The sequence below is a fragment of the Anoplolepis gracilipes genome, chromosome 2 (genome assembly GCF_047496725.1).
Source record: "Anoplolepis gracilipes chromosome 2, ASM4749672v1, whole genome shotgun sequence".
Taxonomy (NCBI): domain Eukaryota; kingdom Metazoa; phylum Arthropoda; class Insecta; order Hymenoptera; family Formicidae; genus Anoplolepis; species Anoplolepis gracilipes.
This window is the reverse complement of record NC_132971.1, coordinates 22143759-22149758: the sequence shown is the minus strand read 5'-3', so window position 1 is coordinate 22149758 and position 6000 is coordinate 22143759. Positions and strand designations below refer to the sequence as shown.

At 27.5% G+C, this 6000-nt stretch overlaps 1 non-coding gene across 1 annotated transcript; it reads right to left on the bottom strand.

The window, feature by feature from the left end:
* Positions 1 to 2759: 2759 nt before the first annotated feature.
* On the bottom strand, positions 2760 to 2841 carry Trnas-gcu (transfer RNA serine (anticodon GCU)). The gene has a single exon. It is a non-coding gene; the product is annotated as a tRNA-Ser (tRNA).
* Positions 2842 to 6000: the final 3159 nt, after the last annotated feature.

Genomic DNA, 6000 nt, shown 5'->3' with positions numbered 1-6000 from the left:
TCTCATCTTTTTATAAGTTACATAATTAATGGTATGCATTTATATTTCCAATAATGCTCTTTAATATTCAAGAACCCTATCTTTTTATAAGTTATATAATTAATAGTATGCTTCTTATATTTGCAAAGAATATATGATGAAATTTTTTGTAAATATAAATGCATTATTAAGGCACTCGATTATAACTATTATTGCTGGTTATTATATAAGCATACACATTTAGTACAGTATTTTCGAAGATATTCACACAGCGTAGCATATAATATGTAAACATATGTGTGCGTATAGAATTGAATTTCGTTTAGCTCATTAGTCGTGTAATAAAACATGAATGTACGATGGAGAAATGTTTATAAGAAAATGTACATCACTTTTTGATATCGTGAGAAATGCGTGAGCGCGTGATATTCACATTGCAAGATTTAAATCAAATCACAATTAAGCATCGTGATAATCATGTTAAATTAGTAGCATGTTACATTGTACAACTGCAGTTAATGTGGGAATTGTAAAAATCATGGTTGTAAAAGAAAATCTATCAGCAATGTATTATCGAGCAATTAAATATAACGATGATTCAACATATTCTGATAAAACAAATGGAATTTTTTTTCAATATTTTATTTTAAAAAATCTCATGTCGCAAATGCTGATAAAAAAATAATATAATCGAAGAAAATTTTCAGAAAAAACTTGTACATAATCTTATAACTATAGTGATCGTTATTCTTGATTACTTCTTTTCAAATGTATTCAAGTATCACTGACAAAAAAGTTATTATTATCTTAAAAACAAAGTTGAAAAAATAGAGATATAATGTTGTTTTTTTAAACTTTGCTCTGCCTTGAAACATTTTTTTATTACAATGTAAATTACAGCAAACAGGGACTTTTAATCGCTGTATATATTTAATGACGCTATTTCGGAAAAAATAGAAATTAAACGATGACAGCAAGAATGTAGAATGCGGAAAATGTTCATTATAAATCCATAATTGATTATGTTTTTCACTGCACAGTTCAGTGAAGATATATATTAAAACGTAATTTGATCTCGATTGTTGTTTCAAATGGACAGCATAGTTTGCACAAACGATTCCAAAATACATTTCAATTTTACGTAATCAATTTCTTATGTAATCAATCACATAAGCAGTTACATCGTTAGTGGAGCAAAAATATTCGTCTTTAGTGAACGTATATTATTCCATTCAGCTATCAATCTTTTGCTTGCGTCACCCAATCAATGGAGAATTTTAGTAGTTATGAACAGATTGAGCATCGTACTAGTTTTTCCATAGATATGTTTAGTTATTTAATTATTTTGTATATAAATCTTAATTCAATGTACATAAATCTTAGTTTATTTAGTCGCACAATTTTTATGATTCATTATCATCATAATTCTAAATCATGAAAAATTTAGCAAAATATTACATATTTTAAATAAAAGTTTGTGTAAAATTTTTATATGATATTAACATTTTTAATTAATATTAATTTGTGTGATATTAATATTTTTGTGTAATATTAAATTATTATATATAACTAATTATAATATATGATAACGTTATTATTATTATTATTATTATTATTATTATTATTATTATTATTATCTTACGACAAATACCGGAAACGAAGAATACAATTTTATATTTTTCTTACATCATAGTAATAATATATTCTTTTAGAGAGCATTATGATCAATTAATAACAAGCATCAGAGATTTCGTTTATCTTCTCATTCGAGAACGTAGTTTTGAAATAATCGAATGTTTTATTTGCTATTTATACGATGCATGACAAAAAGCGATTTCCATCGGTTTTATAACAAATCATTCATGCAAATCATTGCATAATATATATTACATAAAATATCATTCGATATTCTTGCAAAATTTTTCCAGAAATATAACATCTCTCATAAACCTATTATATGTATATACATTGTTATTAGTTTTTGTACACATCTAAAAGAACGAAATTGTATTAAAATTACATATTGTTAATAAGAAAGAAATTATTTGTAGAAAAATTTTTTAAATGTTATTTTTTTCGTAAAAATATAGTATTTAAATATGCATTATCGCTTGATAATAAATTATTTCGCGACACATAGAGGCAACGAAATAATATTATGTGCGCATACCCATAATGTATCATTAAAGTAGATTTTAATTTAAATATCTTTAACGCCCGATTGCACCAACATTATTTTGGATTTAAGTGAAATTTAAACATGTGTCCATTTTTATCTTTCTTTCTAAATAAATAAAGACAGACATATATTTAAGTCTGGCTTGAGCCAAAATAATGTTGATGCAACCTTAGACATAATATTCTCGAAGCCGTATGATCATTTAATTAGGATTGAATACTGATATCGTAGCTTTTTCAGTCATGTATAAGCAATTAAAAAAAAAATTAAAGTTTTTTTTTAAATCCTATATTTTACAGAAAAACAATACGGGAAGACAAATAGCTAATAATCATATATTCTTTGTTTTATTCTAAGAAGACTTTAGCTTGATAGAATTTTACATATTTACATATAAGGTTTATAAACCTCAAATTAACTAATTAGTTACCAAGATATAAAAGTTTATTTAGTCGCATAATTTTTATGATTCATTATCATCATAATTCTAAATCATGAAAAATTTAGCAAAATGTTACATATTTTAAATAAAAGTTTGTGTAAAATTTTTACTACAAAGTCCGGCAAGAGAGCCCCGTTGCAAACCAACACAAAAACGAAACGACGAGGATGGGATTCGAACCCACGCGTGCAGAGCACATTGGATTAGCAGTCCAACGCCTTAACCACTCGGCCACCTCGTCTGATATTAAAACGGGACGCATTTGCCGAGGCAATTCGTCCGTTTTAATACTTGTTTGTATATAGATATATTTCTTACATTTATATACCTAAACGTTATATAATTAAGTATATATGTAAGTATATATATATATATAAGTATGTATATATATTTTTTGGTGTGAAATTATATATATTATCTACATATTAAATATAATGTACAAAATATTTAGCTAATTAGCACATTTTGCAGTTTAAATTGTACACATATATCCTAATTGTGTGATTTTTTTCATGACGGATTCTTTCAAGTATATGTGAAAATCTCGATTTGACTCTATTCAGAAAATTTAAAGAAAATTTGTAGTACGATTGACGTGATCATAATACTGTAATTAATTATGTTATAATTAAATTAAGAAGGGAAAGATAAATTTTTCTATTTAATTATTAGATATAAGACAAAGCTTCCCCCCTCCCTCTCTTTCTCTCTCTTCAAATTTTGTGTATCAAGTAAATAATTAATAATTTATATTTATAATTAAAACAATTAGTGAGGATATATTAAGATCAATTTTAATCGCAACTTTTCAATTTTTTATATCTTGGTAACTAATTAGTTAATTGGAGGTTTATAAACCTCAATTTCTAATTCTATCAAGCTAAAATCTTCTTAGAATAAAACAAAGAATATATGATTATTAGCTACTTGTCTTCCCGTATTTCTGTAAAATATAGGATTTAAAAAAAAAACTTTAATTTTTTTTTAATTGCTTATACATGACTGAAAAAGCTACTCTGACACATTGTAAAAGAAAAATTGAAAATTGACTAAGAAATTGACACGTGCACAGGGCACATGTTTTACTTGGTGTATTTACCAAGAAATAGATTCTCATTTTTGAGAATTCTATACCCTCTCTTTACTCCCCTACAGAGACGTAGGCGAGAAAAATAACGGGGCTCTTTAGGGGAGTAAAGAGGAGGTATAAAATTCTCAAAAATGACAATCTATTTCTTGGTAAATACACCAAGTAAAATATGTGCTCTGTGCACGTTTCAATTTTCGCGAAAAAAATTAATTTCTAAAAAATTTACGCATTAACATCTGCGTATGGCTCTTATTCGTCAGGTTGGTAATTGTTTGTTTGTAAAATATTAAGAGCCTTATATTCGAAATATTAAATATGCTTTCATCTTATATCGTTTCGCCTATGCCAATTTCTGGGGCATCTATATTACTAGTTATGCAAATTGATTCAATTTTGATCATTTATTGCTACTCTGTATGTTGGGGAACATCGCAACGACCTCGAACTTATGCAATCGTGCGCAACGCGTGCAATCATGAGATTTGTCAGAATATTTGTGCGATCCCGTTGTCTCGCCCCAGTGGCCAAGAATAATCGGTATTATCAAATCAATTTCAACAGCACAGTTCCAGAAATCCCTCGCATCAATCACGATACAACCTGTTGCTCTTGCTGGCTGCTAATTGCCCAATGCATTCTTTTGTTGTAACATAATGTATACATTTAAAATTGATAGAATTGATAATTGTGCTTGTGTCTTTCTTATGTCAATTAAAAGATCTAAATCATTTTCTTTTTTCTAAAAAAAAAAGTAACACTTAAAATTTTAAAATATACGATAATCAAGAATACATATTTAATCTATATTTTATTTATATTTATAATATTTTCTCTTGAATTTATATATATTTATCTATTATATATAAATATATATTATATTTATTATATTTTCTATATTTTTATGGAGTTATTTAGTTTAGTTTATTTTATTTTATGGGATATATTTTTGGATTATATTTGGTAGAATTAATAAGCGTACTCATGTGGTTTATAGAATTCAAGATATGAAATGGTTATATGTAAATATGTAAAACATGTAAGCTGGAAGCCAAGGCATTTCTTAAGCCGAAAGACAAGGATTAAGAATAAATAATAAAATAATAATACAATAAGTAATATATTAATATATTAATAAAATTGCTAAACAATTGAAAAAGTTTCTTGTACTTTGAAAAAAAATGTCGTCTTCTATGACGCATACATTTTCTATACTAAATTAAATTATCATATTAACCGTGCTATAAATATATAAATCATCCATTCAACGTTCTTCAGACGAGTGTACAAAATGAGGTATACGCGATACAAAGAGAGAGGAAATTTTGTTTCAAATATATGTATTTCCTAGTCATGAAATACGCATTTAATCGGACAATTCACAGAGAACGCGGATGTGCTGAAAAGCCACGGTTATGTAATCTCATCGGCGATTCAGAGGAGGTAAAGGGAAGAAGCCAGAACCAGGAATTCGAACGCGAGCAGAAAAGCCGAGGAATGTGCCGTCGTTCCGTGAGGAATGTAGGTACCAAGTAGCGGGTACCGGGACGAGCCGCCGGCACCGCCGCCGATCTTGGAGATTCGCGGCCGCGTAATGTGGCATCGCGCCACATTGTCTGACGCGATATCCGAGGATCGTGATCGAGAAACTATTAGGATTCCGCTGATTACGACTTGTCAGACTCACGATCAGCGCAATTTATTACGAGATTTTTTTATTAATGGTCAGCGCGAAAATAATTTATTTACATGACACTCTGTGTGTGTCATGTAAATAAAACACGTGCTAATATATCCTTATGTATCGTTATTTCAAAAAATACAACAACAATAAAATTTCTATCAGTACACAGAAAAAAAGAATATTCTTACTTTGACAATATGTACATTTTATATAATTCGACCCAAAAAAAAAATATATTCTTGTTATTTAAGAATAATTTTCTCGAATGGAGAGGAAAAAATGTTGGATAGAAAATAACACTTGCTCAAATCGAAGATTATAATTTGTTCTTGAAATGACAATTGTAGTATTGAAATAAGATTATAATATTGTTGAAATTAAAAATTTTTTACTTCTTCCAAGAAGATTATAAATTGTTGCGTATATATGAAACAATGAACGCGGTCATATGAGTATATAAGTTTTCATTTGACACTTATTTTTTTTTCTGTGTACAAAATCAGCTTCTTCTGAGTTGCTAGTGTTTTTTTTAATTCATCTTTTTAAAAATTAATAAAGAAAGTATCTTTTAAACATTACAATTGAGGCAAGCAATGTAATATAAAATAAAGTTTACCTTTATATGTAGC